General features: G+C 41.8%; 1 long non-coding RNA gene and 1 pseudogene across 1 annotated transcript; one reads left to right on the top strand and one right to left on the bottom strand.

Annotated features, from left to right (window-relative positions):
• Window positions 1-1,216: 1,216 nt before the first annotated feature.
• On the top strand, window positions 1,217-7,349 carry LOC138421156 (ATM interactor-like; annotated as a pseudogene).
• Window positions 7,350-11,269: 3,920 nt separating this feature from the next.
• LOC138421157 (uncharacterized) lies at window positions 11,270-13,036 on the bottom strand. Its single transcript, XR_011249419.1, has 2 exons — window positions 11,709-13,036; window positions 11,270-11,581 (listed from the first exon to the last, which is right to left on the bottom strand). It is a non-coding gene; the product is annotated as an uncharacterized lncRNA (long non-coding RNA).
• Between the last annotated feature and the right edge of the window lie 11,476 nt (window positions 13,037-24,512).

The following is a 24,512-nucleotide window of genomic DNA, read 5'->3' as shown; positions in this document are numbered from 1 at the left end:
CTGATGCAAAGAGCTGAATCACTGGAAAAGACCCTGATGCTGAGAAGGATTGAAGGCAGGAGGAGAAGGGGACGACAGAAGACAAGACAGTTGGATGGCATCACCAACTCAGTAGACATGAATTTGAGCAAATTCCAAGAGACAGTGAAGGATGGAAGAGCCTGGCATGCTGCCGTTGATAGGGTCGCAAAGAGTCGGACATGACTTAGTGACTGAACAACAATAATAAATAAGAATGAACTGATGTTTAGAGAGAGAAGGGAAACCCTAAAACTAGAACTTCAAACTTCCACATCACGGGTCTTCCAAGTCAGGAAGCTTGTTCTGTCTGTACCTAATAGGAAACTGGGCAATGTCCTCAAAGGAGATTGTTCAGAATTTTCTGTTTGCATTTCTTTTACATTGAAGGCTATGAATAAGGAAAAACAAAAATGTGGGTCAGTCAATGGGTGACAAATTTTAAGAGAATATTGTCAGGATCAACTTACCTTAGGAAAAGATAGAGGTCAGACTGACTGTGTTTAAAGTGAGATGTTGAGCATAGTTGGGTTAAAATGTACATTGAGCCAGAGATAATCAGTAGCGGTTAGCTCCTGATCTGGCCAAAAGAATAGTTTGAATTATTAAATGTATTAGGCAAGACAAAGAAGATAAATAAAAAGTTACTGAATTCCTTAAGCTTCTAAGTCATAGGAAAAAAAATAAATCAATGACAAATAAGCCTCTAATTTTGCTGTAACAGCCTTGAGGGAGAATGAGTAATGTTCATAGTTTGGGAATGAGAAGGAGGTGCCCTGGTCATAAACTTGGCAGAGCCACCATACGGTTGAGTCATTGTTCAGGAGACACCATTCATTCTGTATCAGCCATCGGCCACATCCATCTGCTTAGTGGAAGACTTATGTAGACCACAAGCAGGAGAGCTGGTGGACAAAGGACAGTGCTGCTTCCTTCTCTATTTATAATATCCTAGTTTCTTTTTAAGTGCAGGGCTGCTTTTTTTCTTTTAATCTGTATATCTGGAAGATATTGAAATAGGTCAGGAAAGATTTAGATAAGCTAATCTTAAGTCCCTTAGCAAAAAATATCCCTTTCTTTCCATTAGAAGGAGCAGTCTTCTTATTTCTTGTGCACAGTTTCTCTCTCAAAGATCCAGCAGCAAAGGAGACACAAAGAACAGACTTTCGGAGCCTGATCCGGCCGCGATGCGAGAGCCATGGTGGCCTCTGGGGCGGCGGCGGATCCCACTGCTCTCGCCTCGGGCGTCCCTGCCGTCCCGGCGGCCGCGAGGGGAGCCGCCGCCGCCGCCGCCTCTTCCGGCCCGTGGGGTTCCCCCGGGCGGCTGAGAGGCAGCCGGCCGCGGAGCCCAGCCGTCGGTGGCGAGCCGTCCGGGCAGAGCGGACCAACACCCGGTGCACGGTGCGCGGCTGCGGCAAGATCCTGCCCAACAGCCCCGCGCTCCACATGCACCCGGTCAAGAGCCACCGCCGGCAGCTCATATGTAACAGCCATCACCCACCTTCGGATCATCCCCTCACTGATTACTAAAGCAGACATTACATCTCTTAAGCACAAAGGACGGAGAAGGCAATGGCACCCCACTCCAGTACTCTTGCCTGGAAAATCCCATGGACGGAGGAGCCTGGTGGGCTGCAGTCCATGGGGTCGCTAAGAGTCAGACACGACTGAGCGACTTCACTTTCACGTTTCACTTTCATCCATTGGAGAAGGAAATGGCAACCCACTCCAGTGTTCTTGCCTGGAGAATCCCAGGGCCGGGGGAGCCTGGTGGGCCGCCGTCTATGGGGTCGCACAGAGTCGGACACGACTGAAGCGACTCAGCAGCAGCAGCAGCAGCAAGCACAAAGGAAGCAGCCAGTCTGACGAGGGCTCTCTTAACGTTGCTGGCCTGAACCATTCTCGCAAGCCCTTTTTAACATTTTATATTGTTGTTTTTTGTGGAACTCCTATCAGGAGCTATATTTCTCCAAACCTTGTGAAGCATCCGTTAAGCAAAAGATACCATTTATCAATACTTCTCAGGACTGGTTTGATAGTATACAATTGTTCAGTCGCTTTGTCTCTCTGACTTTTTGCAACCCTATGAACTGCCGCACTCCAGGCTTCCCTGTCCTCCACAATCTCCCTGAGTTTGCTCAAACTCATGTCCATTGAGTCAGTGATGCCATTCAACCATCTCTTCCTATGTCAGCCCCTTCTCCTCTAGCCCTCAATCTTTCCCAGCATGAAGGTCTTTTCCAATTAGTTGGTTTTTCACATCAGATGGCTGAAGTACTGGAACTTCAGCTTCAGCACCAGCCCTTCCAATGAATATTCAGTATTGATTTCCTTTTGGATTGATTGGTTTGATCTCCTTGTGTGCAAGGGACTCTCAAGAGTCTTCTCCAACACCTCAGTTCAAAAGCATCAATTCTTCAGTGCTCAGCCTTCTTTATGGACCAACTCTCACATCCATACATGACCGCTGGAAAAACTAGTCAATAGCTTTGACTAGATGGACCTTTGTCAGCAAAGTGATGTCTCTGCTTTTCAATATACTATCTAGGTTTGTCCTAGTTATTCTTCCAAGGAGCAAATGTCTTTTAATTTTGTGGCTGCTGTCACCATCTGCAGTGATTCTGGAGCCCAAGAAAATGAAATCTGACACTGTTTCCATTGTTTCCCATCTATTTGCCATGAAGTGATGGGACTGGATGCCACGATCTTCATTTTTTGAATGTTGAGTTTTAAGGCAGCTTTTTCACTCTCCTCTTTCACCCTCATCAAGAGACTCTTAAGTTCCTCTTAACTTTCTGCCACTAAAATGGTATCATCTGCATATCTTGGGTTGTTGATATTTCTCCGAGGAATCTTGATACCAACTTGTGATTCATCCAGTCCAGCATTTCTCGTGATGTAGTCTGCATGATGGCACAGTAAATCCAACAATAAGAAAAGATTTGAAAACTGTACTGAAATTCTACTGTTGTCCAATTGAAGGATGCCCTAGAGGCCCTGACAGACCATTTTCTCAATTTTCTTTTTGCAAAACAGCACTGTATGAAAGTGCATGCTGAAAAGAAGCATACATGTAGTAAGCGAAGCAATTCATATGGCACCAAGTGGGACTTGAAAAGACATGCAGAGGATTGTGGCAAGACCTTCCAGTGCACATGTGGCTGCCCCTATGCCAGCTACCGAACTGGCCATGAGATCCCTGCAGAACACAAGGATCCACCTAGTAAGAAAAGGAAAATGGAAAACTGCCTGCGCAGCTGGAAGCTGTCCGGTAAGACCGTTGAATCACTGAGCAACCAACCAATTCCACAACCAGACGTTCCAGAACTAGAAAGTTTAGAAATAAAGCTGGTGGCTTCCTCTGAAGACTCTTGCAACTCTAATGACAAACAACAGACTCTTCCAGCAGCTCCAAGGTACCCTCAGATGTTGCTTTTACCAAAGCCCAAAGTGGCTTTGGTTAAACTCCCCATCATGCAGTTTTCTCCTGTGCCTGTCTTTATGCCTACAGCTGACTCTTCGGCCCAGCCTGTGGTGTTGGTTGTCGACCATCAGGGCTCTGCCCCTGGTGCCGTACACTTACTGCCGTTGTCCATTGGAACCCTGACCCTCAGCCTAGATTTGGAGGCTCTTTCAAAAGTTGTAAATCCTGTTGCTGTTGAGCCGATTAGCACAGGTGTTCAAGTGAACCTGGGTAAAATTCCATTTAGCTCATTACTGAAGAAGGAAGTGGCAACCCAATCCAGTATTCTTGCTTGGGGAATCCCGTGGATAGGGGAGCCTGGTGGGCTGCTGTCCATGGGGTCGCACAGAGTCAGACACAACTGAAGCGATACATGCATATATAGCCCATTACAAGAACTTGGGAACACATGTCAGAAGAACAGCATTTCTTTGATCAATGTACAGACAGACCTGTCCTACACCATACCACAATTCATACTGTCTGCACAGTGGGCCAGCCCTGACTCCTCTGTGTCGTCCTGTTCACAAACTGATTTGACATTTGGTTTCCAGGTTTCCCTTCCCATTAGTGTTCAAAGTCAGACTTTTTTGCCCAGTTCTAAGGTAACCTCCCCTTGCCCACCTTGAGAATAAATCTCTTTCCTTCGCATCTTCCAGTTTAACTAATACATGCCTATCTAAAATGTATGCCGACACAGACGTTTCTTTTTCTGCTTTACAGGTGTAGACATGACTCTGTTTCGTTCCAGTAAGCCACAGTGTATAGATATTATCACCAATATTTTAATGAAAAATTTAAACCTTAGAATGCTGAAAGTGTATTATGCCTGTTTGGCAGTGCATGTTGGAATACGGACATTTACTATAGCTTGAAAACAGCGTAATTGAATTAACAAATTACAGGCTGGCTAAGTTAAGATTTTGGGGCAAAATGTTAAGCCTTGAGGAGTTGAAGACTTTGGAAGAGTCAGAGTCAGGGGGCTTCGTCTGGAACTGCTGACTTGGCCCACATGAGATCAGCCTCTCTGAAGATTCCAAAAGACGCAGCCTTAGAGGAGCAGCAGGTGCTCATGCTTTTGGTGCTGTGTCAGTTATTAAGAAGTTCCTGCCCCAGGGAGCCAGAAGGAAGTGCACTAAAACCCAGGTCTTTGCAGCCCCATGGACTATACAGTCCATGGAATTCTCCAGGCCAGAATACTGGAGTGGGTAGCAGTTACTTTCTCCAGGGGATCTTCCCAAGCCAGGGATTGAACCCAGGTCCCCCTCATTACAGGCAAGTTCTTTACCAGCTGAGTCACCAGGGAAGCCCAAGAATACTGGAGTGGGTAGCCTACCCCTTCTCCAGGGGATCTTCCCAACTCAGAAATTGAACCGGGGTCTCCTGCATTGCAGGCGGATTCTTTACCAGCTGAGCTACCAGGGAAGCCCAGGTCTTTATTAGCTAACACTAGCGTTGACTTTGGGAGCAGCACTGCCTTTCTAAACACAGGCGTCTCCCTCTATCAAGGCTGATCGCATTTTAGTTGATTACATCCAGGTTGAATTGTTACTAGCTTAAGAAAAAATGAAATCTTTCTCAGTCTAACTGCTAAACTTGTTATCTGAAGGATCTTTGCAAAGCTTTTATCTGATACGAATATCTGCCACGGCTCTTCTCTTATTTTTTTTTTCCCCTCAGCTGGTATCCTGCCTCTGCAGAGTTCAGTTTTTGCTACTGGAAGGCTTTGTAGCACGAGAATTCAGTGATACGAATACTTGATTATCATGGAGTATTTGGGGACAGTCTTGGGGGAAAAGGTTGTATGTCAGATGTGGTATGTATTTGGCTGTTTGTTGATTATCAGCCTGGGATAAGCTGAGCCGTGCAGAGGTTACTACACACCATCAGCTTCTGAATAGAAGAGGACCTTGCTTCTTGCAGAAACACTTAAATAACGAAAGCTTCGAAGATAGGGAGGGAAAAAACAAGTTAATTCAGTCCTAAATTACTGCTCAAATGGTTTTATCTCTGAGGTTTGAATAGAGATTAGCTTAAATGACACTGAACTTCTCTTTTCCTTGTGCATATCTTGTGCGCATCATTGTGAAGAGACCTTTCTTTTAGTTTTGTTAGTAATCACAGGAATGTTAGTTGCTGTTTGTTTCCTTTTCCTGAAGCAAATCTCTCTATCTCTGGGCCGGGTTGGCAAGAAGAATACCCAGTTTAGGTTACAGAACAGTATAAACCTAGTGCTTTGCTTATGTGCTAAAAACAGCCTATCTTACAGGGTGTTACAAATAAAAATAAGATCACAGATATAAGTGTTCTTGACAAGGAAGTATTTTTTATATATGGCTTTTATTAGAACAGCCATGGTTTAGTGATGGGCATTATGTTTCTGGCTACTGTTACTACTAATCACATTTGTAAATCCCTCACACATTTGAGACTATTGAAAAATTCTGTGCTGAAAGGATTAATTCAGGATGTAGTCAACTGTCTCTAAGGTGAAACTGAAGAATAAGGTGGCAGTAAGATTAAGATCAGAGAAGGCAATGGCACCCCACTCCAGTACTCCTGCCTGGAAAATCCCATGGGCGGAGGAGCCTGGAAGGCTGCAGTCCATGGGGTCACTGAGGGTCGGACATGACTGAGCGACTTCACTTTCACTTTTCACTTTCATGCACTAGAGAAGGAAATGGCAACCCACTCCAGTGTTCTTGCCTGGAGAATCCCAGGGACGGGGGAGCCTGGTGGGCTGCCGTCTATGGGGTCGCACAGAGTCGGACACGACTGAAGTGACTTAGCAGCAGCAGCAGCAAGGTAACCTCATCTATCGCTGCTCAGACTGATGCATTTATAGATGCCAGTTTCCAGGCAGGTGGGATCTCCTGAGAGACTCAGAGCAGCGGAATGCAAAGTCCAGCAGATGACTGAGTACAGATGGACCACGCTGTAATGTGTGGAGACACTTTTGAGAGTGTCCATTCATCATATGGTGTGTCTACAGACAATATTATAAGCAGTAGCTTAGAAGCAGAGACTGTAACTCATGAATTGTTACCTCAGAACCACCCTAAAACTTTAACTCAAGATATTGAGAAATCCGCACCAAATTTCAGTGCATGGAATAGTACACTTTCATCAGAAAACATGACAGATAATCAAACCCAAAGCATGGATTTATTAAGTGATCTAGAAAACATCTTGTCAAGTAACCTACCTGGTCAGACGCTGGACAATCATAGTCTTTTGTCTGACACAAATACTGAACCTGACACCCAGCTCCCATCTGGCCCAATCCAGAATCCTGCAGTTGATTTTGATACTGAAGAGTTCTTTTCAGCCTTGAATACACAGACACAAACCGAGGAGAGTGCGCTTAGCACCATGACCACTGAGCCAGCCTTGGAATTGCTGGACATAGAAACCCAGACTGATTTCTTCCTTGCAGACCCTTCTGCCTAGGCCTACAGCTGTAGGGGAAATTCTAGCTTCTTCGGCCTTGAAATGTTTGACACGCAGACACAGACAGACCTGAACTTCTTTTTAGACAGTAGAAGTTCTGCCACTGGGAAGTATCTTGAAACACTCCAGCTTTTCCATGAATACTGATTCATCTGACACAGAGACCCAGACTGACAGAATCTCCACTGCTAAAAACCTGCCTGCCCTGGAAAGCAAAGTTCAGTTGAACAGTGCCAAAACACAGACAATGAATTCTGGCTTCAAAACTTTGGGGAGCTTATTCTTCACCAGCCATGAAACTCAGACAGCAATGGAGGACTCTCCTCTGGCTGATCTGGCCTGGAACAAGATGGAATCTCAATTCAGCTCTGTTGAAACCCAGACGTGTGCAAAACTACACCCAGTCTCCAACTTCTGAAAGCGGAGTCCACATGGGGAGTGGATTCACAAATACTGGACCTGAAACCTAGCTCCCATCTGGCCCAACACAGAATCTGGATTTAGAAGATGAAGAACGGGGACAACAATACTAACTCTACTGCATGTAGTCAATGATACAGTTACTTTGATTCTTTGAGGTTCTTTGCCTTTTTGTACTTATAAACATGATATTTGTGTAAAAATTTGTGAGTGTATTATAAAGTGTAAGATGTTGATCTGGAAAAAAAAAAAAAAGAACAGACTTTTGGACTCTGTGGGAGAAGGCGAGGGTGGGATGATTTGAGAGAATAGCTTTGAAACATGTACATTACCATATGTCAAATAAATGACCAGTGCAACTTCGATGCATGAAGCAGGGCACCCAAAGCAGGTGCTCTGGGACAACCCAGAGGGATGAGGTGGGGAGGGAGGTGCGAGGGGTTTCAGAATGGGGTCATCATGTACCTGTGGCCGCTTCATGTTGAAGTATGGCTAAAACCTTAACAATATTGTAAAGTAATTATCATCCAACTAACATAAATAAATTTTTTAAAAGATCACCATTCTCCACACCACCACCAACCTCCCCCACAAAAAATATCAGGGTTTTCCCTGTGGTCCAGTGGTTAAGAATCCACCTGTCAACGCAGGGGAATTGGTTCAAGCCCTTGTCTAGGAAGGTCCCACATGCCGCATAGCAACTGAAGCACCTAGAGCGCGTGCTCCACAACAAGAGAAGCCACTGCGAGGGGAAGCCGGTGCACTGCGACAAGAGAAAATGTTCATGCAGCAACGACGTCCCAGTACAGCCAATAATGAATAAATAATTCTAAAAAGAAAAAGAAAAAATAATTATACCTATAGGTGGGGCTTTTTGTTTTGTTGTGCATGATTTAGAGTTAGAAGAGGAAACAGGGAAATACCTTACTATGGCAGCACTTTTTAAAAACCACAATTCCTCATGTACTAGAGACTCATAGAACAGCAGACAAAAGGAGTAAGGGAGAGATGCAACTTCAACAGAGCAGAAGTATACTAAGTGAGACGTTGCTGGAAACTGAGAAAAGAGGCTGCCATATCAATCTGCCCTCTAAATACAGATGTTAAAGGAAGAGTCCATTACCACGCCATCGGACAGAAATCAGAACAAACGGAAGTCTCACTCACACTGGTTGGTTTGGTTTAGTTGCTAAGCCATGTCCAACTCTTGCAACCCCATGGACTATAGCCCACCAAGCTCTTTTGTCCATGGGATTCTCCAGGCAAGAATACTGGAGTGGGCTGCCATTTCCTTCTCCAGTTTTAGGATTATCTCCCTTCTTTTGTTGACTCTGAATCTAAATAGATACCACTATGTTAAAAGTTTGGAGAAGGCAATGGCAGCCCACTACAGTACTCTTGCCTGGAAGATCCCATGGGCAGAGGGGCCTGGTGGGCTGCAGTCCATGAGGTGGTGAAAAGTCGGACACGACTGAGCAACTTCCCTTTCACTTTTCACTTTAATGCATTGGAGAAGGAAATGGCAACCCACTCCAGTGTTCTTGCCTGGAGAATCCCAGGGACAGAGGAGCCTGGTGGGCTGCCGTCTATGGGGTTGCACAGAGTCAGACACGACTGATGCGACTTAGCAGCAGCAGCAGCAGCATGTTCAAAGTTGGTAACAGAGACAAAAAGTCTGCATGGAAAGCATTAAAAAACAAAGCAGCACAATAAAACATGAGAAAGGAAAAAAGTACTCCAGAGATTCAGAAACTTTCCATACATGTGAATAACTTTGCTGGAGCCAGAAAAAAAATTCCAGGAAATTATTGGGCATCTTAAGTGGAACTGAAGGACCTGAATGTATGGGAGAGGGGAAATAGAAGAAATAAGGTAAAATTTCAGTAACTGTTGAGCCTGGGTGATGGGTACTTATATAAATTTTCAAGTTTTTATAGCAAAAATTTTTTTAAACTAAAGATCTATTAAAGATAATGTTGGGCTGGCCTAAAGTTTCATTTAGGTTTTTGATATCTTAGAGAAAAACTGAATGAACATTTGGGCCATCCCAATAAATTAACTCTGCAAATTTGCAATATATTACAATACATACAGCCACAAAAAATAATTTCACTTTAAAACATGAGTGATATAAGAAAATTTTCTTCTTCTTTTTAAATCCCATTTATAATAGTAAGAAGGAATATAGTGGGAATAATATAACTTAGATAATAAAAGCTACTCAGAGAAAATTTATAAAACGTATTGAAAGAAATAAAGGAATCCTGAAACAGAAATACTCATGGACAAGAAGAGTAACTGTAGTAAAGATGGCATTGCTTTTCAAATTAATTTACAGATTTAACACAACACCTAAAGCAGTATCACATTAACGGGAATAGGTAAAAATTTCTCATTCATATACTTCTTCTCATAACATTTCTTTTAAGCTCTTGGATTTTATGCATTAATTATACTTATGTTCTACATCTCATGAGGTTTTGACATCTTTGGGGGCTTTGCTGGCTGGGGAAGGACTGCCCTTTAGGCTGGCTAATTCCTGAGACAGGAAACAGTATGTTGGTTGGTGAGCCCAGCTTTCCTATACAAACCAACCAATTCCAACTGCGCACCACCAACCACCTCCTTTAGCTAGCAGTCACACACATGGCCAGTATTTGCCCTGCCCTAAATCATCCCAAGATCAGATAGACAACAGGGACAGCCCTGTCCCCCAAAGTTCGCTGGAATTACTCAGATATCCTAATCTGTTTGCCTTTCTCTGCCTTGCTTTTTCCACAGAACACATAACAAAGACTATGACCTGTGCTTTTCCCCCCTCCTCTCTTCCTTCAGGCTTCCCTGGTGGCTCAGATGGTAAAGAATCTGCCGGCAATGCAAGAGACTTGGGTTCATATCCCTGGATCGAGGAAGATCCCCTGAGAAGGGAATGGCTGGCTACCCTCACCAGTATTTTTGCCTGGAGAATTCCATGGACAGAGAGGAGCCTGCCAGGTTACAGTCCATGGGGTCACAAAGAGTCAGACTCGACTGAGCAAAGAACACTTTTCACTTCCTTCAGACTGACTTTGGTGCACCCCTTGTGGCCACACATGGCATGACATGCCTTTCATTTCTAAGACAGCTTTTTTCACAATGGCATTGACCTGGTGTTTTCAGTCAGTCATTTTTATAAATTAACTGCTGGGCACAATTTACCTTACTTTTCTGCATTCTTTGGCCATCACATCTAGCTTTTTTTTAATGTCTAGGGGTTTTTTTTTTTTTTTTGTCAGAAGCAGCTGCCACTGCAAAAAATATTTATTTACAATGTCACAGTATTGTTGAGCATCTGTGGATCATTCAGTAGCTGCACAATGTGTGAGTTCTGCTTAAAAACTCCTTCCACACAGGCAAGCACTGCTCATTTGCTGATAAAAGAAAAGAGAGAGAAGCTACAGAAGCCAGCTTATTCATTCATTCCACAGCTTTTCTCTACTACTTAGCATACGCTGGGCAGTGTGCTGAGTGAGGAATGGGAATACAAAAGTATCTGACATGTGATCCCAGCCCTAAAAGTGTCAAAATCCAGCTGGGTAAGTGAAACACGAACAGAAAATTCCTAAATTATCATAAAATGTAAATTTAACTTAGAGACAGCTCTTTTGCTTTCACATCCTTTTTAAGGTTCTCCCAGAGAGCTGTTTCACAGACATAATGCTGATACTAAAGCCCAACTTATAAAAGTGCTTACTTATTTTTGCAGAAGAGGGAAAACTGATTAGTAGGTATTTTCTGGGAGTAAAACAAAACAAACAAAAAAAAAACTATGCAAGATTGAGTCAAATCTCAAGACTTGCAGAGATTGGTCTGTTTTGCTACTCTTGAAAAGAAGATACGACTCTACTGCATTTCACTTGGCTTCTAAGAATAGTTGCATTTTTTTCTATTTTTAATATTTATTTATTTATGGCTGTGCTAGGTCTTCATTGCTGCACATGACTTTCTCTAACTGGGAAGAGCTGCAGCTACTCTTCATTGCAGTGCGCTGGTTTCTCACTTCAGTGGCTTCTTTTGTTGTGGACCATGGGTCCTAGAGTGTACAGGCTCAGTAGTTGTGGCCACGGAATTGGTTGTCCCCCAGTATGTGGGATCTTCCTGGACTGAGGAGCAAAACTTCAAGGTGGTTCTCCAACCACTGGATCACCAGGGAAGTCTGCATTTTTTTTCCTTTTAAACTAGGAAGCATGGCTGGAAAAGCAGATGGAAAATACAAAACATACACATTTTTGTCAGGAAAGCTTTAGACTATATGCCAATAACAAAACTTACCCATCAAGGATATATATAAGTACAATTAAATTCATATAGAACCAACCTTAACTTTAGAGCTGGGTTAACTTCTAGCTCCAGGAGATGGTGAAGGACTGGGTGGCCTGGCATGCTGCAGTCCATGGGGTAGCAGAGTCGAACACAGCTGAGCAACTGAACAACAACAACTTATATATTTATTTATTTTTGGCCACAAAGCATGTCAGATCTTGTTCCCTGAGCATGGATGGAACCCACACACCCTGCAGTGGAAGCAAAAAATCCTAACCACTGGACCACCAAGGAAATCCCTAGGCATCTTTCAATGGGCTGGTCTGGGAGCTTTGCTCTTAATGCTTTCCCACACCATAACTTCAAAATGCTGTGTGAGAAAACTAAATGCTGTGGGAATCCCATTCTCTATTCTTTCTCCTCAGACTTACCTTGTGAACGTATTCTTTTTACAGTCTGTATCATGCACTTTAACTTATGTATCTGTGTCCTCCCACCAGACTATGAGCTCCTGGGGTGGCAGGATCTCTCTTTTTTTCTGTGAACTTACATGTCGAACAGAATCTGACAGAAATGACTCTAGCCCCTCTTTCTCACAAGACCCTCATCAAGCTAATTGGTTTACTTCACCTTTTCTGCTTTTCTGCCTGCTACTATGAACTTCACCAGTTGTTATTAAGCTTTCTCTTCTTTGGTAATCACATAAGTGCTATGGTGTTTAATCATGGTTTTATTATTAAGTAAAGGTGTTGCTATTTTCATATGTTTAAAAACTATTTGTCTCTCTTTAACCATTGCTCATTTTTTGTAGAGTTGTTTGTATTTCTCACCAATTTTTTTAAAATTTATTTATTTGGCTGGGCCAGGACTTGGTCGTGGCATGCATGATATTCCATCTTCATTGAAGCATGTGGTATCTTTAGTTGCAGCTAAAGATGTAGGATCAAGTTTGATGAACACAGATCAAACCCAGGCCCCCTGCACTGGGAGCATAGAGTCTCAGCTACTGGACCACCAGGGAAGTATCATCACTGATTTAGTTTCTAAAACACCAGTTATTAATCTGTATTTATTATTTAGTTCATTAAGAGGACAATTTTCTAGTCCTGTAGAACTGTGTTCAATTCTTGGCTCTAGGTAATTATTATCATCCCTAAAATGAGAAGACAAATAATACCTCCTGTCTCATAGAGACACTCATAGAAATATTATGAGTATTAAATGAGAAAATTCATAGTGTATCTGGTATATAATTATAGGTACAATTTTTAAATGTTTACTATCATCTTTATTAGAAATAAAAACAATAACACAGTAATGAATGTCTATATTGGTATAGCATTTGTAAATGCCCTAAGTATTTTAACATCTTTTAAAATCTCTATGGCAATCCTGTAAAGTAGGTAGGACTTTGCCGAAACAATGACTCATTTGTGCTTTCTAGACTAGAAGAGTGAAGAGAGTTGCAGGTAAGGCTTTGAGGTCAGAGAGAAAATAGTCCAAGTAGGCTAGGTCTAGGAGCTCATTCAAATCATACCTTGTAAGTAATGAGAAAGCTCAATGCATAAGGCTGAACCTGAATTCAACAAAACATGAAGGAACACTGAACAGGGGTTTTGCATAGTGTAACCTAGATGTCACCTGAGGTTTCCCTGAGATCTAGTATTCCACGTTGTGGAATTCCGTTGCATAGAATATTAGATCTCCACATCTACTCCAAAGAGTTCTGCAAACTCCTGGAAGTTTACACTCTCATAGTCATTTCTGGCTCCAGATGCCTTCTTCCAGTGAACTGGTACAGTTTGTGGATCATCTTGGCATCTAGCATGTGCTCTGGAATAAGGATATTGCTTTGATCCTGATAGAAATTTACTCCTGATATAAAATATCCAAAGTAAAATTTTAAAAACCACTAATATTTTTTCAAGACATAGTCTCTAGTCTATATCAATATTACCAAAAAAAGTGTGAGGGACAAAAGAATGAATCACGCTGTCAAAATGGAAAAAAAAAAAATTGCACATGGATAACCTTGTCCATCTGCTGGTCATCCACAATCAGGATTTTTTTCCCCCTCTGGCTACTGTAACCCTATTGTCCCCAGATCCCAGCCTCACACCATCTCACCACCTCTTTTCTCATCTGTCCCTCTGGTCTCTCCTCTTTCCCAAGTCTCTTCTGGATTAGTCCAAGAAACTTCAAATTCTCCTTATTTTACTTTGTGGAGCAAGTTTTGATTCCCCTCAATCTTTGCTCCCAAACTTGGGCTCACATCTATATTTCCCAATCATTACATGCTCAGCAGAACAAAAGGGATTTTCATGTAACCAATGTTTTAGAAGACTTTCTTTGTGTGTTGACCCCATTTTCTCACTTGTGGTTATACAACGCTTTTTTTTCCTCCATTACACCATCACTTAAAATGTCAAACAGTACCAACTTCCCTGGTGGTCCAGTGGTTAAGAATCTGCCTGCCAATGCAGGGGACATGGGTTCAACCCCTGGTCCAGGAAGATCCCACATGCCATGGGGCAACTAAGCCCACGTGCCACAACTACTGAGCCTGTGCACCTAGAGCTGGCGCTCTGCAACAAGAGAAGCCAAAACAATGAGAAGCCTGCACACTGCAGCAAAGAGTAGCCTCTGCTTGCTGCAACTAGAGCAAGCTCTCATGCAGCAACGAATACCCAGTGCAGGCAAAAATAAACAAATAATAAACAAATAATTTTTAAAAACTTTTACACGATACCAACATATTTGTCTCCATGTCTATCCCCAGTGCTCAAATGAATAAGTGAATACACTTTCTGGAGAGTAAAGATGAAGAAGGCTCCAGATACCAACACTCTTTAGCCTAAAAACAAAAGATTAAGATCATCAGCCTACGTTCACACACTATTGAAACCACTATCTAGTTTCATCAAAGAATGAAGAGTAGGAAAAGGCCAAACCCCAGTAGGAAGATAGAGACATACTACCTATGCTTTGTTGTTCTATTTTATTAAGCTATTGTTCTAACTGGAATATATATTCATTGCCAAAATAATAAACATTAGAAAAATATACAATTAATCACTGTCAATAGAATGCATATATTGTTGTTGTTCAGTCGCTAAATTGTGTTTGACTCTTTGCAATCGCATGGACTGCAGCATGCCAGCTTCCCTGTCCTTAACTATATCCCAGAGTTTGCTCAAATTTATGTCTGTTGAGTCAGTGATGCTATTTAGCCATCTTGACACCACCCTATGGCAGAAAGTGAAGAAGAACTAAAGAGTCTCTTGATGAAGGTGAAAGAGGAGAGTGAAAAAGTTGGCTTAAAGCTCAACACTCAGAAAACTAAGATCATGGCATCTGGTCCCATCACTTCATGGCAGATAGATGGGGAAACAGTAGAAACAGTGGCTGACTTTATTTTTCTGGGCTCCAAAATCACTGCATATGGTGATTGCAGTCATGAAATTAAAAGATGCTTACTCATTGGAAGGAAAGTTATGACCAACCTAGACAGCATATTAAAAAGCAGAGACATTACTTTGTCAACAAAGGTCCATTTAGTCAAGGCTATGGTCATGTATGGATATGAGAGTTGGACTACAAAGAAAGCTGAATGCCGAAGAATTGATGCTTTTGAACTATGGTGTTGGAGAAGACTCTTGAGAGTCCCTTTGACTGCAAGGAGATCCAACTAGTCCATCCTAAAGAAAATCAATCCTGAATATTCATTGGAAGGACTCATGCTGAAGCTGAAGCTCCAATACTTTGGCCACCTGATGCAAAGAGCTGACTCATTTGAAAAGACCGTGATGCTGGGAAAGATTGAGGGCAGGAGGAGAAGGGGATGACAGAGGATGAGATGGTTGGATGGCATCAACGACTCAATGGACATGGGTTTGGGTGGACTCCGGGAGTTGGTGATGAACAGGGAGGCCTGGCGTGCTGCGGTTCATGAGGTTGCAAAGAGTCTGACACGACTGAGCAACTGAACTGAACTGATCTCTGTCATCCTCTCCTCATTTTGCCTTCAACCTTTCCCAGCATCAGGGGCTTTCCAAAATTTGGAATAGACCAAATAGATAAATATGTATATACACACAAATTTCCAAATAAAAACTATGAGCTATGCCGTGTAGGGCCACAAAAGACTGATGAGTCAGGGTGGAGAGTTTTGACAGAATGTGGTCCACTGGAGAAAGGAATGGCAAACCACTTCAGCATTCTTGCCTTGAAAACCCCATGAACAGAAAAGTCAAAAAGATATGACACTGAAAGATGAACCCCCCAGGTCTGTAGGTGTCCAATATGCTACTGAAAAGAGCAGAGAAATAGCTCCAGAAGGAATGAAAAGGCTGAGCAGAAACAATGCCCAGTTGTGGATGTTTCTGGTGGTGAAAGCAAAGTCCAATGCTGTAAAGAACAATATTTCATAGGAACCTGGAATGTTTGGTCCATGAACCAAGGTAATTGGAAGTGCCATTAAACAGAGATGGCAAGGGTGAACATCAACATTTTAGGAATCAGTAAACTGAAACAGATGGGAATGGGCAAATTTAACTCAGATGCCCATTATATCTACTACTGTGGGCAAGAATCCCTTAGAAGAAATGGAGTAGCTATCATAGTCAACAAGAGTCCAAAATGCAGTACTTGGGTGCAGTCTCAAAAACAACAGAATGATCTCGGTTCACTTCCAATGCAAAACATTCAATATCACAGTAATCTAAGTCTATGCCCCAACCACTGATGCCACAGTAGATGGTGAACGGTTCTATGAAGACTTGCAAGGCCTTCTAGAACTAACACCAAAAAAAGATGTTCTTTTCATCAGAGGGGACTGGAATGAAAAAGTAAGAAGTCAAGAGATACCTGGAGTAACAGGCAAGTTTGACCTTAGAGTACAAAATGAAGCAAGGCAGAGTTTTGCCAAGAGAATGCACTGGTCAGAGCAAACTCTCTTCTAACAGCACAAGAGACAACTCTACACATGGATATCACCAGCTGATCAATATTGAAATCAGACTGATTATATTCTTTTCAGCCAAAGATGGAGAAGTTCTACACAGTCAGAAAAAACAAGACCAAGCTTACTGTGGCTCATATTATCAACTCCTTATTGCAAAATTCAGGCTCAAATTTAAGAAAGTAGGGAAAACCACTAGGCCATTCAGGTATGACCTAAAGCAAATCCCTTATGACTGTGCAGTGGAAGTGACAAATAGATTCAAGGGATTAGATCTGATAGATGGAGCACCTGAAGAACTACAGATGGAGGTTCGTAACACTGTTTAAGAGGCAGTGATCAAAACCATCCCCAAGAAGAGGAAATGAAAAAAGGCAAAATGGCTGTCTAAGGAGGCCTTACAAATAGCTGAGAAAAGAAGAGAAGCAAAAGACAAAGGAGAAAAGGGAAGATATACCCATCAGAATGCAGACTTTCAGAGAAAAGCAAGGAGAGATAAGAAAGCCTTCCTCAGTGATTCATGCAAAGAAATAGAGGAAAGCAAGCAGAATGAGAAATACTAGAGATCTCTTCAGGAAAATGAGAGATATCAAGGGAATATTTCATGCAAGGATAGACACATAAAGGACAGAGACAGTATAGACCTAACAGAAGCAGACGATATTAAGAAGAGGTGGCAAGGATACACAGAAGAACTGTACAGAAAAGACCTTAATGACCTGGATAATCATGATGCTGTGATCACTCACCGAGAGCCAGACATCCGGGAATGTGAAGCCAAGTGGGCCTTAGGAAGCATTATGACAAACAAAGCTAATGGAGGTGATGGAATTCCAGTTGAGCTATTTCAAATCCTAAAAGATGATGTTGTTAAAGTGCTGCACACATTATGCTAGCAAATTTTGAAAAACTCAGCAGTGGCCGCAGGATTGGAAAAGGTCAGTATTCATTCCAATCCCAAAGAAAGGCAATGCTGAAGAATGTTCAAATTACTGCACAATTGCCCTCATTTCACATGCTAGCAATGTAACGCTCAAAATCCTTCAAGCTAGGCTTCAACAGTCTGTGAACTGAGAATTTCCCACTGTACAAGCTGGATTTAGAGAAGGCAGAGAAACCAGAGATCAAATTGCCAACATCTGTTAGATCATAGAAAAAGCAAGTGGATTCCAGAAAAACATCTACTTCTGCTTCATTGACTATGCTAAAGCCTTTGACTCTGTGGATCACAACAAACTGTGGAAAATTCTGAGATGGGAATACCAGACCATCTTACCTGCCTCCTAAGAAACCTGTATGAAGGTCAAGAAGCAAAAGTTAGAACAAGATATGGAACAATGAACTGGTTTCAAACTGGGAAAGGAGTACGTCCAGGCTGTATATTGTCACCCTGCTTATTTAATCTCTATGCAGAGTACATCATGTGAAATGCTGGGCTGGATGAAGCTCAAGCCTGACTCAAGATTGCCAGGAGAAATATCAACAACCCCAGATATGCAGATGATACCACCCTAATGGCAGAAAGTGAAGAGGAACTAAAGAGCCTCTTGATGAGGGTGAAAGAGGAGTGAAAAAGCTGGCTTAAAACTCAACATTCAAAAAATGAAGATCTGTCCCCATCCCTTCAAGGCAAACAGATGGGGAAAAAGTGGAAACAGTGACAGACTTTATTTTGGCAGACTCCAAAATCACTGTGGATAGTGACTGCAGTCATGAAATTAAAAGAGGCTTGCTCCTTGAAAGAAAAGCTATAACAAACCTAGACAGCATACTAAAAAGCAGAGACATCATTTTGCCAACAAAAGTCCATATAGTCAAAGCTATGGTTTTTCCAGTAGTCATGTACTGTGAGAATTGGATCATAAAGAAGGCTGAGTGCCAAAGAATTGATGCTTTCCAATTGTGGTGCTTGAGAAGATTCTTTCGAGTCCCTTGGACAGCAAGGAGATCAAACCAATCAATCCTTAAAGAAATCAACCCTGAATATTCATTGGAAGGACTGATGCTGAAGGTCAAGTTCCATTACTCTGGCCGCCTGGTGCAAAGAGCTGACTCAGCAGAAAAGACTGTGATGCTAGGAGAGACTGAAGCAAAAGGAGAAGAGGGTGGCAAAAGATGAGATGGTTAGACAGCATCACTGACTCAATGGACATGCTGCTGCTGCTGCTAAGTCGCTTCAGTCGTGTCCGACTCTGTGTGACCCCATAGATGGCAGCCCACCAGGCTCCCCCGTCCCTGGGATTCTCCAGGCAAGAACACTAGAGTGGGTTGCCATTTCCTTCTCCAATGCATGAAAGTGAAAAGTGAAAGGGAAGTTGCTCAGTCGTGTCCGACTCTTAGCGACCCCATGGACTGCAGCCTACCAGGCTCCTCTGTCCATGGAATTTTCCAGGCAAGAGTACTGGAGTGGGTTGCCATTGCCTGCTCTGCAATGGACATGAATTTGAGCAAACTCCAGGAGACAGTGGAGGGCAGAGTTGGGGTTGCAAAGAATCAGACACAATTTAGCAATGGAACAACAATTCTTTCAGGTAAATAGTACATAATCCTTGGATACCTGGACAATTTCTAAGACAGAGAATATAAAACATTGGTCACCAATCAAAAATACTTTAAAGTATTTTTATACATTATAAACTGACCATCAATTAAAGTGTTTAGTAGAATGCTCCTATGTCCTTGTAACATGAGTGTTTACTGATGTACATCAGCTCTTAAGTCACCTGCCTTTTATGGTCACTTAAATCACTTGTCTTTAAGAGCACAAAAATTTATTGCTATGATTAAAGGTTATAACTAGATGGATAATCAAGACTAAAGTAGATATTGAGCTGTACTCAGTCAGTTCAGCCATGTCTGACTCTTTGCAACCTATGGATTGTAGCCCACCAGGCTCCTCTGTCCATGGGATTCTCTGAGCAAGAATACTGGAGTGGGTTGCCATGCCCTCCTCCAGGGGAACTTCCCATCCCAGGAATCGAACCCATATCTCTGGCATCTCCTGCACTGTAGGCAGTTTATTTACCCACTGAGCCACCTGGGAAGCCCATTAGCACACCAAGGCCCCCTAGACCTTGTTTCTATTAGTTCATGGTAACAGAATGTGGAGAAGCAAGCCTACAGATCTGTCTCCTGACTACCTTCATAAGGCATGTCACTGGTCTGTTATCCACTGCACACAGGCCTCCTGAATGCATGGTTTCTCCAGCCCTGCATAGCCCCTTAAACTGCTGCTGTAAGCGACATACACAGTAAGCAAGAGCACCAGTACAAAGACAAACGCTAATTGAATAGTATCAGAGCAGCATGTCACATAGTCCCATCAAGCACAGGATATGAAGTAAGTGTAAAACAGAACCAGAAGAAATCATGTCCTAGAGAGAGCTGGTAGGCACTGTGAGTAGGCTGTGCAGGAGTGTCCTGTGCACCAGCAGGAAGCCAAGAGATGCACTCTATACCATGTTTATGCCAAGAAATGGGACGAACGGGGTCTGACAGGAAAACAGTCTATCCCTAAATAAAAACAGAGCGTAGTTCATGGACTCTGAATGCACATTTATGGCATAAAAGAATTTTAATTCTCTGTTTTCATAAAGCAAAAATCGCAAGTCTTCATGAGTGAATTTCACATTAACTGGCACTTTATTTTACTTAAAACCTAAACATTGTCAGTTTGGGAAGAAACCCGCTGTGATATATAGCAGTCCCCATTTAAATTCTAGGGTTTCTTCTTTTGATACTTGGCAAAATTTTTTATCCAAGAAACAGAATAGATACATATAGATATTTAAAAACATGAACCATTCGAGAACAAAATAGGAAATCAAGAAAGATTTAAGTTTTGGCGGCCCTTGCTTTTTGTTCTTTAAAGACTGTTGTTTAAAGACTGTAGCAGAATAAAAGGATCACTGGCTCCCAGTCTCCTAAAGATAACAAGTGATGAAACTAAAAACAAACAAACCCGTATCCCCAAACAAGGTCAGGTAACCTCAGTTCCCTGACCTGCCCCATGGTAAAAAACAGAAATACTTTTAGTAGCAGCTCAGAATTCATCTTTATCTCCTACCTGCCCACTCAGTGGAAGTTTAAAGTCATGACTTTTTCAGACATCCATATTTCTGTATATAGAATATAAAATTGTATTAGATGACAACTGATTTTTTTTTAATTCAGGTAGAGAAAGAAGCAATAACTTTTAACTAAAACCTTCAATATTTTTTGATTGCTGTTCAACTTGCTACATTTAGCAAAAAACAAAATTTTTAATGTTTCCTCAAATCCTATCGCTTTACGACTGTAGCGTACCCTCCATTTAAAAGATGAAGCAGATATATATACATATATATATACACACACTAGATATAGTAGGTGCAATAAAAAATATACATAAATTTGAAAAAACTGAAATTTGTCTATTTCTTAAGGGAATTCTTACAGTTCATGAAGGTAGAAAATTTAACAAAATAATGTTTGCGTAACATACTAGAACTAAAATTTAAAGCTAAAGGCTAAAGCTTTAAATATATCATATATTTGCACATATATAATCATAATATATGAAGATATATGAAGATTAGTAAGCAAAAAGGCCTTATAAATCATTTTTACAGGGAAAATTAGTAGTAGAAAATAAGATTTATCTTTAAATATAGTATTTGTGCCTTTATTATTCTCTTGAATCAGTCTTTGCAAAAGTTCTTCACTTCTAAGTTTCCTGTGGTATATATTGTCACTCTAAAGCGAATGTTTTCTTGTATTCTGGTATCTTTGACTTAAGCTTTATTTTTAATAACCAATATTCTCTGATAGGCTATTTCCTAAGCTCAAAAGGCTTAAATTCAGAATAACAGAATTGTTAAGAGGTCTTTTATATCTAAACTTTCCTTGGAGTGTCTTGGATGACTATAATGTTATTTTCTTACCTCATGAAAGGAGAGATACTAAAAATAATTAGGTATGTTTTGTATTCTTTGTAGTTCAATTAGCTAAAACACTCTATGAGCTGAAACTTTAAAATATCCCAGAGCTGTACTGTGGGATACAGATGTTCAACAGGACTTGTCTGTCTTTACCAAACTATCTTACCTAACCTCTAACTTCAGACATTCCTATGTTAAACCATTCTTGTCGACGTGCTTTATATGATGCTTACTCAAAATTAGGAACTACATAAGCTCATTTCCTTCTATAGTTTCATTGTCTGCTTCTTTTATAACTACTAACTACTGTTCCAATTAAAATCTAACTGCCTTTCTTCCCCTTGCTGATAAAGAGTAATTTCGGTATTGTTCAACAGCTACTGCAAGCTCAGCCACATTGTAAAAGGTATTCAACATTCTTAGGTGTGTCACAGCAAAGTAATACCTAAAATTTAGTCTGTCATATTGACAAAAAATGCCAAGAGTACAAAATCTCTTTTCCTGGGTATCTCACAAATCAAAACCTTAGTGACCTATCCCTCCACTGAATGAGTTAAAGTGTCGCTCAGGCATGTTTGACTCTTTGTGACCCCAAGGACTGTAGCCCACCAGGCTCCTGTCCATGAAATTCTCCAGGTAAGAATACTGGAGTGGGTTGCCATGCCCTTCTCCAGGGAATCTCAACCCAGGAATTGAACCTGGGTCTCCCGCATTGCAGGCAGACTACCATCTGAGCCACCAGGGAAGCCCCTCCACTACCATATCTAATTTTCCTTCAAAATTTAATGACACTGCTTCTCATTTTTCATAATGAAAAAGTTGAGCATAGCCTCCCTCCCCATTTTCACATCCCAGTATAATTCTTACTGATTCTAAGTTCTAAATATGTCTTGAATTTCTTTTCACCCTACTATGGTCTTCAGAATTCATTATATTTTCTGGATCACTGAAATAACCTGTTTCCTCCCTCAAATTCACAGCTGCCAGCATAATCTATTTGCAATAAACATGTGATCCTATCTTTGGCATAATTTTCTTCCATGACTTGGGTGTTCTCAAGGTGGTCTCAGTTATTTACCATGGCACAGAAGGTACTACAATCGCTCTCCGGCGCAGTCGTACCAAATCACGTGCAATCTTCTATTTATCTGCCACCCATCCTCCAGTCACCCAGCTTTCTTGGCCACGTATCCACTCCTCATCTTTCAGAATCCAGCTCAAGACTCTTCTGCCTCCCAGGAAATTTGCAAGCAAATTGTTTCATTATATCCCCATTCAATGTACTTTATTATTGCACATATTACAGTGTGCCGCTGCTGCTGCTAAGTCGCTTCAGTCGTATCCGACTCTGTGCGACCCCATACACGGCCTCCTACCAGGCTCCTCTGTCCCTGAGATTCTCCAGGCAAGAACACTGGAGTGGGTTGCCATTTACTTCTCCAACGCATGAAAGTGAAAAGTGAAAGTGAAGTCGCTCAGTCGTGTCCAACTCTTAGCGACCCCATGGACTGCAGCCCACCAGGCTCCTCAGTCCATGGGATTTTCCAGGCAAGAGTACTGGAGTGGCAGTCATTTATCTGCTGTCCCAATTAGTCTATGAATTCCTTCTGAGATAAATTCCTACCTCTTTCACCACAGTTACCAGGCATGGTGCCAATTATAGAAGCTACTTAACACCTATCAAACCAATGAATGTTGACTTCTACCTTTAAAAGTGACTCCTCCTTTCCACCACCACTGTCTTCTACATACATCTATCTTCTTACACACCCTTCTGCCTCCAGTTCCCCGACCTAAATTCTCTCTGAAGCACAATTCTGATCATGTCCTGCTTAACCTCAGAAACTTCCTATTGTTGTCAGCCCCTGCCTCATCCTCCCTCCTGCTCCAGCAGTTCATAGCAACCCATTGATTTTCCAAAGTGATAGGTGAGCTTCCAACCTAATTACAAAACTGAGCAGGACTAGGGGCAGGCGTTACCCAACCAGCCTCGACTCTAACATTCAATCACCATCTAACAAAGCTCATTAGCATTCAGTTCAGTTTAGTTCAGTTCAGTCGCTCAGTCGATCCAACTAGGATCTGATGGTATTGGTGATAGCTACAAGATTCCCACATTACTCAGTTACTGCCCTCCTGTTTTGCTTCTATGGAAAATTCCATTTCTCCATTCCATTTTACAGCAGTTGGGTACTGAGTGGCTGGGTGGGGATGGAGAAATGACTTTAAGGGGAACACTGTCTATAGAGATTTTAAAACAATAATGAAACAGACTAAAGGTCAGTCTGCTTTTTATCATCATCATGAGCAACCAACTCTGAAGAAAGTCAGTAGTAAAAAATACTCCTCCCCACCAAGACAGACCAGCCCACCACCACCACCACTCATTGACAAAGCACTACTATTCAGGCACCACCCCCTTCTGAAACCTTTAACCTGCCCCCAGACAGAATTAACCATCTCTTCCTAAATCCTTAATACAAATCTGAATCTCCTACAAGATTGAAGGCATGTTAAGGGGGCCTCATCTTTAACCTCCAGCATGAACACTTACCTTTCTAGCCACCTCCCCTTCAGTAGTTTGCCTCAGTTGTGGAATAAGGTCCTCAGTAAGTGAAATGCACCCACTCCCATCTAATCTATGTTGCTAGATGAAACCATCATGCCTTACACTTATTCCTTAGACCAGACTAACTAACTGCACACAGTATATAATTTGAATATAAAGGGGGGCATTCACAGAACACCATAACCTGGACCTAATTTAATTCCTACTACTTAACCTTAGTCTCCTCATACCAAACTACTTATACTCAGTATATTTCTGCCTATTACATGAAAGTCTTTTTTGTATTACAGCACTTTGTGTCTAACTTACCTATCTGCTAAACTCGGGAAGAAATTAAAGGAAATTCAGTCCTGCTTCAGAGCCATATATGTAACAGACACTCAGTTCTACCGTATAAAACTAGGAACAATT

This window comes from Ovis canadensis, chromosome 15 (assembly GCF_042477335.2).
Source record: "Ovis canadensis isolate MfBH-ARS-UI-01 breed Bighorn chromosome 15, ARS-UI_OviCan_v2, whole genome shotgun sequence".
Taxonomy (NCBI): domain Eukaryota; kingdom Metazoa; phylum Chordata; class Mammalia; order Artiodactyla; family Bovidae; genus Ovis; species Ovis canadensis.
This window is presented reverse-complemented; position numbering and strand designations above follow the sequence as displayed.